The sequence below is a fragment of the Phaethon aethereus genome (genome assembly GCF_964289735.1).
Source record: "Phaethon aethereus genome assembly, chromosome: 20".
Classification (NCBI taxonomy): Eukaryota; Metazoa; Chordata; class Aves; order Phaethontiformes; family Phaethontidae; genus Phaethon; species Phaethon aethereus.
In genome coordinates, this window is record NC_138596.1 from 9923424 (window position 1) to 9935478 (window position 12055).

Sequence of the window (12055 nt, forward strand, 5' to 3'; positions counted from 1 at the left end):
CCTGTTTCGCATAAAACCCCCGAGGAGACGCTGTGGAGACCCGTCACCGCGGCAGCCGTGATGCACAGCCCGCGTCCCAGGGTGCGGGCGGGCGGCAGTGGGGGGCAGCACCCCCAGCCCCGCGGCACCGGGGTGCGCTTAGGGATGGGGAGGTGGGTCTGTGCTGACTGTCCTGCCTGGAACGGGTCAGGTTTTGGCAAGGGGATGAGTGAAACCAGTTCGGTGGTCTCCTTATTTGATGGAGCGTCAAAAGAAGATTCTCGGGGGTGTCCCGGAGCGGGGACCAGGTGTGCCGAGCAGCAGCTTGCCCAGGACAGCGGCGTGTGCCCGAGGAGACGTTGCCGTGCGTTGGCCCTTCACGAGCACCGTGAACACACGGCGTGACAGAGGCTGGAAAACAAACACACAACAGCCTCCTATGCAGAGAAAAAACCCCGTAACCGTCCTACGGCTTCTCTCCGCGAGCACCTTCTGCATATTTTACTGTCATTAACCGTCACCATTCCGGAGGTAGAGATGTTTAATTTATTTGTGTTCCCCTAACACCTTTCTGTTTCATAACAGTAATCGCCTCTCCCGGTTTGGCCGGCAGGCAGTGGTGTCTGCCACGCTCCCTGTAATCCAGGAGTGAATCAAAGCAACTTTTTACAAAACAAGATTCTCTCGCTGTTGCAAAAGAGCTTTGGGGAAATCTGGTTTTTGTGGTTAAGGATCTTACTCTGATGCACAAGGAAAATTATGTGTAGCTTTTATTTGGCCCAAAGGATTCTTACAACATTATCCGTATTTCCTTTAATTTGTGGGATTTCTAGTAAATGGGCTTAAAAATAGGTCCGGGCAAGGTGCCAGGGTACATACGAACAGCAAAAAGGCTTTGCAGGCTGCGAGCAGCTCGCTTTCACTTCTCCCTCGGCGCAGGCTCGGGGGACGGCGCAAACGCTCACCTTTTGGGGTTAAATTTAATGACGTCTCTGGAATTCTTTGGAAGTAGATATTGCATAAAAGATCCTTTAACTCTTTAACAGAACTGATGCAGTATTGTTGTTGAGCTGGACGCAAGTCTGGAAAGGGAGCAGGACGAGCTGTAGTGCCAGGGGAGGACAAGAGCCTGGGGGGGCCGGGTGACCCTCACCCGAGTCCCTGGACCCACTCACTGATGGCATTTGGGGACCCTGGAGACCCAGCGTACGAGTAGGAGCAGAACGTGGCGATGATAAACATTTTTTTTTTTCCCCTTTCAGCTTTTCATTCTCAGCAGTCTCTTAAAGCCTTTTTGTAAGATGGGGAAAATGTAACGAGGGAGAGGCTACGGCTCGGAGCCGCGCTCCCGGCCGGGGCCACCGCGGGTGCCCGGCTCCCTTTGGGGATGTTTAGCTGCCTCTTTCTTCAAAATCGGTCTCAGTTCAAGTGACTTAAAAATGCATTTTTTCCTGGGCACAGCCACCCACAAAAGCCTTTCATTAAGACGTAGTGGGTTTATGCAGCTCGAGTCCCGGCGGTAAAGGGAAGGTAAGTGGGAAAGGATGCCGGCCGCGCCGTGCGGCAGCCAGCCCGCCGCGCTCCTCTGCCCGGCAAGGGCGCCTTACGGCTTCCCCAAAACGCGCGGGTTTTGTCCTACTTTTGCAAATTTTAGTTCCTTTGGTTTTAATTAAATCTTTGGGCATAAATCTGGAAAACTTCTATTTTGAGTACTGTGGATGCTGTACCTCTCTGTTGTGAGTAGCTTCTTGGGAGGTGGATGAAGAGGAGGAAGGTTTTGAGCATCCCGGGAGCAGCAGCAGTGTGTCGGACCGGTGCGGGCAAGGGTGGGAGCGCGGCGTCGGGGCCATGGCAGGTCCTGTGGGTCACGGCCACGAGGAACCCGCCTTGCAGGTTGAACTAAAAACGTCCACTTTCAGGTGTTGCTGACGATGGACTCGCATAAAATCAAAAGGACCCCGGTGCCTGATGCAGAAGCAAGCTTGTTAAAGGGAAATTATTTATGCCACTGGAGGCGATGTGCTAATAATACTTTTCATCCAAGGATATCGGGTTGCTTTACAGATATTAAGACTTCTGATGCCTCTGTGAACTGGGGGAAGTGTGGTTAATTCGGTTGTACGGGTGAGGACACCAGGCCTCGGTTCTGCCGCCGCCTGAGCACTGCCTGGCTCCTCTCCCGCACCAGGGCCATGAAGTTTTCTTAGCTCTCCCTCCTTAAAAGCCAATAACGTCGGAGCTGTCGTGGGAGCTGACCCTCCGGGGTCGCGGCGGCTGGGGACTGAAGTCCCACGAGCCGTTAGCCGCGCCACCGGGCTCCCCGCTGCCCGTGCTGGAGGAGGCAGGTGAATCCGCTCCAGCCCTTACGGTACGGGATGGCGCCCGGGACGTGCCTGAGGGCGCGCGGCTCCGCGGCATCGAGCCGTTCCGCGGGGCGGCGTCACCGGCAGTTGAATGGGAGCTGGAGCCTTTTCCGCGGGACTGACGCCGGTGGGTGCCGCGGGAGCACCGCGGGGCAGCTCCCGGCTCCCAGGGCTCTTCTGCTTCCGGAAAAAGCAGAGCAGGGAAAAACACGCTGTTACTGCCTCGGCACGGTTTCGGTAGGTTCTGAACGGAAATCATCTGTTTCTCGTGGTCTGGGAGCTGCCGAACACGGGCACCCCAAGACGCCTCTTCTCCCCTTAGACCTCAGGGTTTGGCGCTTGCCGGCCCCGCGGCCGCTTGTCCTCCAGCGCCGGCACGCGACGCCGAAGCGCCCGTCTCCGGCCAGCCCAGCACGGTAGCAGGAGTTTAAATTCCAGTTGACTCTTCCAGTTTCCCTCCTTCACTGGAGATCGGCTTTCCCAGCTGCCCTGGAGGAAAAGGCTCCTGTTGTTTCTTCAAAGACGGAGGTTAAATGAGCAGCTGCGGCTCAGCTCGGCGGCGAACGCAGGTTTTTTAGGGGCTGGGGCGATGCGCCGGTGCCAGCGCCGGCCCGAGGGGTGCAGCCGGGGCTCGGACCTGTGAGCTCCCCTCTTCAAACGGTGACATCCCTGGCACGCGCGCCTACGAGCCCCTTTGATTTTTCTTTTTAAAAAGAATCGGGCGTGTGTGTGGGGTTTATTTATTTATTATTTTTTTAAAAAATATTTTTAACTGAGAGGCAGCAAGTTTAATATTTTCCACGTCTTGGATGCGTTGTGATTTACATTTGATTTTAGGCATAATTAGAAATGCAAGTAGAGCGCTTTGTGTTTTACCTCTGCTTCAACTATTTATGGCATGCCATGCAAATGAAGCAAGCTATGAATATTAAAGATTAGAGTATGTTACAAAGTACCACTGTCTTTAATGAGTTCGGTAATAGGCACGGGCTTCGCACACGCTCTAATATGGAGGTATTTTATGTTGCGTGCCGCCGCGGCGGCTCTGCGGCTATCGACGCCGCGCTCAGTTACGTCCCAGGAGAGCGGGGCTGTGATTTAAACCCTCCCGAGCCCCGGCCGGGCTGCAGGAGGTAGGTGCGATTCCCAAGCGTGCCCGCGACAAAGGCGGCTGCGGCTGGCGAGGGGTGGTGATGGATTATTTCACAGAGACCGTTTCGGTTCTCGCCTAGGTCAATCCCTTTCATCTGCTGCGGCGTTGTAGATGGATCTGAGAATATGAAAGCGCTCGTCGACCTTTCAAGGTGCTTTGCAGCACTGGGAGGGAATCTTAAACGCGCTCCTGCCAAAATGGAGCTGCTGCCTGTAGCGTCGCATAGACCCCGAGAAATTAATTTTGCCGTTCCTCACCGATTAGACTTACTGACAGAGAATTATTTTGGGGTTTATTGACACATCCGAAGGCGTTGGAAGGAACGTCTGATCTCCTGGATAGCAGAGGTTGGGAAGCAGGGCTCCTCGCGTTAACCCTTTCCTGCCGTAGGAGTCTGGGCAGCCCGGTTAGCGCGGTTTTATCGCTAAACCAGTCAACGGTTTTATCTCTAAGCCAGCATCGTAGTTATAAAAGAGGGAGGCGATAGTGGTTCCGGGCGCTGCAGCGTGCGCAGAGATTTCGTCCACGGGTGGTCTGGAGATCAAACTTCTGCTTGAGCGCTGGGGTCCCTGCGGGACGCGGCGGGGGGATGCCGGGGGGCTGCGGGAGGTGGGGGAAACCCAGCCAGATACGGAAGGCAACGGATTTTGTGCCGAACGGGGCTCGGGGACGGTAGGCGGCGGGGAGGGAGAATGAAGCGTGCCCCAGGGAGCGTGCTTTTCAGATTTGAGGTATTTAAATTACAAATTTTGATGAGGAAGACTGTCAGCAGTATTCAAAACAGTGCTTAAATTCTTTTGAAACACTGTCGAGCTGTGCTGTGGCAGTTGAAAAGTTTGGCACACGAGAACTTGGCCCAGAAGTTGCTGCTTGGGTTTTTTTCCTTTAAAACCCAATTCATCTGTATTCAAGTATCCCACATGCTTAAGAAAAAAAAAACCCACCAGGCTCATACTGGTTTGGGACGGACCCTTGTGTGCGAGGGAGGCTGCAGAAGTGATTGACCTTTAATATTACGGGGTTTCCTCGTCAGTTAATGAGCATTAATAACTGTTTAGACTTGTGTATTTAAAAAAAAAAAAAAAAAAAGGGATTTTATAGTGCTTGTGTCTACTCATGAAAACAACCCGCAAAATAAACTGGCATTTATAATATGCTCGTGATGCACTGGATTATTAATCCATATGTATTAGCCACACCTGTGTTTTTTGATGGATCGGTCAGTGTTTGTTGGTGTGGGATCAGCTCAGTGTTTGCAGCATGTGAACGTCGGGGAGACTTTCTTACCTCCAACCTCTGAGCTTCCTCTCCTGCGTGAGGCTTGGATCTCCCTAAAACCCCCAAATTTAAGCCACGTATGTGCTTTAGCCAGGGCTGTGCATCAACGGGGCTCTCCCGGGGACGCTGGCAGTTCAGCTGTGGCACAAGCAGCACAAAACTTGTAAGATGTCAGTGCTGGCTCTGAAGACTTACTTGACTATATATGATATATATGAAAACCCAGTATTATATATGTAATATAATATATTGACCACATATGATCTATATGTATTATAATACCATGCATATAAAATACAATATTCTGGGCTGCGGTGTTGGCTGGGGTGTTTTAGAGCACGTTGCAGAAATAGTCACATTTTGAAGCTTTGGGCAAAATTTGTTGGACCGGTGAGGGGTTCTGTTGCAAGAGCAGAGAAGTCAGAAATGAAAAGCTGGTGTTGAGTCTCCTGTACCTTCCTGCCTTGGCGCCGGATCCTGGGCGTGGGAGCTGGGTCTGCAGTGGGGTTTTCCCCCCGGGAAGGCGGGAGACAGGGAATTATTTGCTGAAGTGCAAACAATAAATGCAGTGTATGAAAAATGCAGCCCTTCTGCTTTCTCCTCATCGTCCTGGGGAACGTGGGTATCAGGTTGAGGTGACCACCTCAGGTCACAGATTTTAGGTTTCTCAGGGTTTTTTGCTCAATGACCAGACGCCTCAGTTTTGAAAAACATCTTGTGCAATCTAGTATTTGCTTCTATAAACCTGGAAGTACAGAGTTAAATTTCTGCAGTCTATAACTTTCCTTTTCTGCAAGCTTATATTTCCATTAAGGATCGAGCTCAGATGCAATTGTAGCTTTGCTTTATAGAGTATTAAAAGTTTAATGTATAAATGTCTTCCTTCGCCAGAACTTTTTGGCAGTATTGTTTTCCAGTGCTGAAATTTCTATAAAAACATGGAGATCCCGATAGCTGCAAGGGCTCGGCTGCCCTTGAAGGGTTAATTTTATTATGCTCCCTTTTTTTTTTTTTTAAAAGCAGGGAGAATAAGCTCTAGCCAAAAGTAAAAGTCATTAATTTTAAGACAGAGATGTAAGCAAAGTTTCCTTCCCCTCTGCAGGTTGGTCAGGGTAGGCTATGCAGTAATTGAAAAGTAAAGGCAATTGAATTACAGGCTCCTGTCCAAACGGAGCGCGATTTCTTCTCTCTTTTTTTTTTTTTTTTTTTACAACCTCCATTGCATCAGAACTAGGCAGTATTCCTGATGTTCTCATGTGTGTTAATGCTGACTCACAGACTAACTTGCACAAGAAAAAAAACACACAGGCAGCTCCACCATACTAGGTAATGAGCTCTAGCAAGAAGCAGCGTCTGATGTTTTGTAAGCTTTTTTTAATTGACCTTTTAAGATATTTACTTTATTTTAAGGCTTTCTGTTCCGTAGTGGCACGATGGTAGAACTGAGTCATGCATGTTATATATTGCTAGCTCTGCTGTTGTGTGCTAGGAGTGAAGAGAATACAATTCAGCATGGCACTTGTCTTTTTGACGTGTTACGGATGGGAATTAATGTTTGCGATGGGATGCAGGCAATGCACGCTCTGCAGAAGGCATAGTAATGGGGTGCTGGATGCTTTCTGGGGGATGTAACTTAGTCGGGGTCTTGAGCTTTTATTAGATTGTAAAAAAATTAAATTCTGCAGAATAACTGTGGGTTTTATCCATGTCTCTCCCTTACCCTTTTCCTTGCAGCAATCTGCAAAAAAAAAAAAATTGTGTTGCGTTTTTGCTTCTCCTTGCTTTGAGAGCTCTTAAAATCAGTGATAGATAAGGGGGGGTGGGGACGGCTAATTAAAAAATAATGGCGAGAACACGCGTCGCCTCGGCTGGAGGACTGCACCCTTCGGGCAGCAGCCGGCCGGTGGGTGACCTCGAGCCGCGCCGGTGCGCCCGGGCTGCCGGTGACTCACCTTGCAGCAGCGCGGAGCCGGGCGGCTGCCGGGGCTGCGCCGGGGTCCCAGGCAGAGCTCCCAGCGCCCCGTCCCCGGGCTGCCCGGGCAGAGGGGCTGCGCCCGCCTGGGCTGGGTCCTCGTGTCGGTCGCTTTTCCATTTTTTACCCCGTTCCCCTGCCCGACCCTCCGGCTCTTCACTTTCCCTGCGAACTTTTAGGGTTATAAAGCGAAGGCAGCTCCGTGCCGCACGGCTGCAGCGTGTGCGTTGCTTATGTGTCACCGAGTAATATTTGCAAATTCAGTTTCTGCTATCTTAATAAGGCAGAAATAATCTTCTTTCACCCACCGCCGCTGCTGCTACGCTAAAAATAGGGTCCGTTAGCACTGCTCACCGCTTGCCACTTGCAGCATTTCAAAAATAAATACTTTGGAGCTGCAGAAAGAAATGCTGCAAAGGGTAGAGGAGTCTCGGCATGACTGTCATTTGATTACCAAACTTAACCTTGTTTTCTTTCCCCTGCCAAAGACGGGCATTAAACCGCGCAGGCATTCGCCGCGTTTCACGTCCGTGCCCCCGTCCCTCTCCCGTCCCCTCCCGAACCCCGACGCGGGCAGAGGGGAGGCTCGTTTTTGGGGCCAGGGGTGCAAAGACTTTTCTTTTGTGCTTCTCGGTCCCCCGACGCAGCAGCCTGCGCAGCGTAGACCAAAGTGCATTTTATTTGACTTTATTTAACCATCTCTTTTCTTTAAGTCACGGCAGCGGCTCCGCGCCGGGGAGTGGTGCTTTGCCACCGCGCTGTGCAGGTAGCTGTTGCGTATTTTCCTTCGGGCTTATGTAAAAAGTGCGTTTCCGTTTCATTAAGGGGGGGGGACGACGGGGGGACGGGACCGAAGCCAAACCCTGTAGCAAGAGCTGGGCGGGTGGCAGCCCCGTGCCCGGGGGGGAGCGGGGACAGCCCGGGGTGGCGGGCGGCTTTGGGGAGCCCCTGCCCGGCTGGGTGACATCCCCCCGCCAGCCTCAAATCCAAGGGTGGGATTTTCCCCCCCTCGCCTCATTTGCAGAAGAAAGGGAGGTTTCCTTTGACCCTTTGGGGCCTTCAAGGGCAGGACTTTTCAGCTCTCTTCTTTTGAGGGGCTTTGGCTGGCGGGGGGGGCAACCCTCGGCCCTTTGTCTCCCACCCCGGGGTTTGTCCCCCGCCTTTGTCCCTGCCCAGCGCACCTTCCTGCCGGAAACTGGGGACCTCGGGGCTTCTGGGGGGCTTTTTGTTGGAGGGGGGGAAGTCTCCGAGTCTCTTTGTATGTCGGCTAAGGAAAAAGACAATTTAAATACATTATCTAATTATTTCTGATAACTCCTGGGGGAGCTCTGATGCTAGCATCTTATTCTAGGTCGATGCTTTTTTCCTTTGTTGTTGTCGCCTCACCCCGACCTTTCAGGCCTCCGAGCAGGAAAATAGTTTAGAAAAGAGCAAACCTGCTTTATTTTTTTTTTCCCCAAAGCACGTGAATGCGGAAACTGAGGATTCTCAAACTCTCGTGGAAGTCACATCAAATAACAGCTGCATTTTTTATGAACACCTTGTGACAAAGGCTATGACTTTACAGAAATCGTACAGACATGTACAAATTGTCCTGCTATATCCCAGAGCTGGAGAAAAAGAGGCTGCCAGTAGAAGACAGCATGATGTTTGGCTTGAATGGTCATGTATCTTAAACGATCGGAGGTGGATGCTTTTCATCCAGTCTTGTCCAAGTTTTCCTGTTTGGTGGGAAGTGTCCATCTCCTCATCTGTCACCTGTAGGACATGGCAGGCCAAAAGGGACTGGATTTTTGGGGTGGCGATGGTGCTGGGGCTTCCTCCTGCACCCTGGGGCACATCTCAGCATGGGAGACACGACTGCAAAATACAGTTTACATCTGTAGTTGCTGAGGGCATTTTCCCTGCAGCACAGTTCTTCCCGTGTCAAATGGACTGAAGCCATTTCAAACCGTTGAAAAGTAGCTTGGTGCTCTATTTAAAAAAAAAAAAAAAAGTACATTTAGTAGAGGAGATTTTTAAGTTAGACGTTATCAAGTGTTACTGCATTCACTATCTAGTCGCAGTAATATTTTGTTGCTGTTGTTTTTAGGGGATATGAGGTCTCGTGGTGAATGGGTTCTCCTTGGCTTTCAAGACTGCCACTTTTATTTCTTGGATTTTTGGGGGGGCTTGGGTTGTTGGCGGTTTTGGGTGGGTTTTTTTTTTTCTATATTCTGGTCATAAAAAGGCAGGGGCTGAGTGGGGAGGAAGAAACAAAGCCCCGGCAGTCCTGGCCTATGGTTTGTTGAAGTGGTTTAGACTTTCGCAGCTCGCTGGTGCGGCTTTGCTGGCAGTCCTCGGTGCTGTTTCTAGACCCAACACAGTTGCTTTTTTCACCATTTCCCTGTGAGCACATTTCAGGGCCTTTTTTTCTCCAGGGAGACCAGAGGTTTAGACCGTCACTGGGTGCCACTGGCAAGCTCCCCCGCTCGCTCGGCCGCTTGGTGACCAGCAGCTACAAAATCTGCTGGAATCGAAGAAAAGGCCACCGGGAGCTGGAGTGATGTGATTTTGGGGGATCCCTTCGGGGTGGTCAGGCCAGACCGCAGTCTGCTGAAAGGTGTTCCCTGAGAGGGATCGGTTGTGTGGAGCATCTTGGTTCAGACTGATGTCTCATGGGGGTTTTATGTGAAATCTGCCAATAATTTGCTAAGCTGAGGCATTCTGGTGCTTCTCACCAGCTTAAAAGTATCCTGAGCCGGCACAATTTTGGTGGTTTTAGAGAGACATGGGTTCTTCCTGGCATGCCTGTCTTGTTTGTAGAGCAAATTCTAAGCAACATTAATAATTGATACCTGTTTTAAGTTGGTTGGTTCTGCGTTGCCAAGCTGTCCACTCATCCTGCCCTGCCGGGTTTCTCCGAGGCAGGGGATTGTGAGTGGGTCCAAGGAGGTCCCATCCAGTGCCACCCTGGTCCCTCCAGCTCTAAGGGAGCTCTTGCTGGAAGGAAAGAGGAGGAGATCCTTCTCCACCCGTGGTCTGCCATCCACATGGACAAGGCTCCCTTCGGGTTCTTGAGTGGAGAAGTTATATTTCTGTAAAGCACATTTAATTTCAGTAATTTCCACAGATCCAGAGTGGATCTGCATTTGCCGGGGCAGACTCCTTTCCTTTTCCGGTGGAGCTTGGTGGTGCCATGATTGGAAGAGGTCTTGGGCTCTTGGGCTTGGCTGCTGTGGTGTCTTCTCTGACCTCGCAGGATGTCACCTCGGACCCCTCTCGGTGCCTTAGCCTCCTCATCACCCGCAGGTGGAGATCCCGTTGACCTGACACCAGGTTTGGATGGACCCGCGGAGCGCTCCCGGCACATGGAGGTCCTGGAGGTCCCCGGCTGGGAGCTTCGTGGCTCTGCCAAGCGCCGGGAAGCCGCAAGGTCCTGCGGGATGCAGAGCAGACGTGTTAGTGCCGTTTGCTGGAAGAGCAGGGGAAGGCAGCCGGGCCCTGTGCGCCTGGGAGCAGCAGCAGCTTGCTGCCGTGGCCTTGAACTTGATGTGCCAAACTTCGGCCGGTGGACGCGGAGGCCGCGCGCGGTCGGCAGGGAGGGGTCACGCCAGAGCATCAGCCGCCCCGTCTGCGCTCCCTGCAGCCGTCCTCCTCTAAGGATGGCTTCGTCTCTCATCTTTTAAATTTTACCTGTGTGTGGCCACCGGAGCAGAGCCACTGGAAGAAATCTGCGAGCCACGGCAGGAACAAAAACGCTCTGGGCAAGAGAGAAGTAAGCAAAGTGAGGCCCCACCCTCTTTCCCAGAAAAAAGCACCAAACATGCTCAATAAATGCGAAGGTAATTTAAAATCTGAATCCAGGAGACAATGTGACTAGGATTTCATTACTTAAGCAAATGGATTTGCTTTTAGTGGATTCAGCCACAGACCGAAAGAAGCTTTCCCCAAGGGGTAAACGTTTTTCCTGCATTTGAAAGGCTTTTTTGTGTGGTGGGGGGGCTGGGAGGGGTGGGAGTCCGGACTGTGGCTGCCTAAGGAGCACCTTTATTTGAGGCAGGTTTGTGCGTTCCCAGAGCCGCCCTTTTGGGCGCGTGGTTTTGGGGAGCCCCCCGGGTGGGGTGGTGGGATGCGGGGGGATGCTCTCCGCGCCTTCCTCCGGCCGCAGGAGTTAACCAGCCGCGGTGCCAGCTCTGCAGACTGTTTGGAATAGTTTAAATGCTTTGACACTCTGGATGTACTAGATGGCAGGGGAGGCAGTTTACAGCGTAATTCATATGCAAAACTGCACTATAAATTTAAAACCTGTCTCAGTTGCCGTGGCACCACTAAGCATTTCATCAGCATACAGTACAGTATTTCTGCCATCTTTGTTTGCATTGCAGTGACTCATCAAAAGTCTGTCTTGTACCAACACTGAGAGCATTCCTCTGGCACTGATATTTCTCTGTTTTTAAAGCTTCGGTTTGAAACTGGCATTTACTTCAGGTCCCTAATCAAAGGGCTCTATTCATTGCAGAGAGCAGCCTGAATGTTAATCTGCATCCGGCCTATTCATTTAGATGCTGTGCGCTGCCGGGGAGATTTGACTCGGTAAAAGCCTGAGCTACAGCAGATACAAGCCCAGGGTTCGATACGAGATATATATTATTTTTTTCCCCCCCTCCCCTGAGCGGTTGTCGTTGCTGCGCAGAGCGCGGCGGCGGGGCGACCCGAGGGACGCGGAGCCCCTCCGCCGGCGGCCGGGGACGGGCGCTGCTGAAGGTACGTTCGCTCCCAGCCAGGCGAGGGGACCGGGAACTTCCTCGCTCGGAAGAATTTTTTTTTTAACCGTGCAGATACAATTAAATTGGCTCCGAGTGTGTTCTCTTTTCTTCCTGTTACCCCGTGGCCTTGCAGATAGGACTGTGGGGTTTTCTTCCCCAGCAGTGGGAACAGAGCAGCTCTTTGTGGGTTATTATTTTCTTTTGGGAGGAGATTTTTTTTCAATCTTTCTCAGATAAACTGCTGGGTTTTTGTTGTTTTTTTTTAAATGTTGTTCTTACGAGCTTTCAGCACTAGTTAACCGTAGTTTTTCTTCAGTAGTATTGGAGGCAAACAGGGTTTTAAATCTCCTGGACCCTTGCACGGAGCGCGGGGAGGGGACGGGGGGGTCTGGGCTCGGCTCCTGCCAGTGACTCCGCAGTGATTCGCTTCGCTGGAGTTCCAGTGCCCGGCTGCACTGACGCTACCTGCTCCGCCGGCGCACGGGCTACGTGCACGAGGCCCCTTCCGACGCGAGGCTTTATTTGGTCGGTGAAAGGAGGAATTATCCCCACGGCCAGAAGG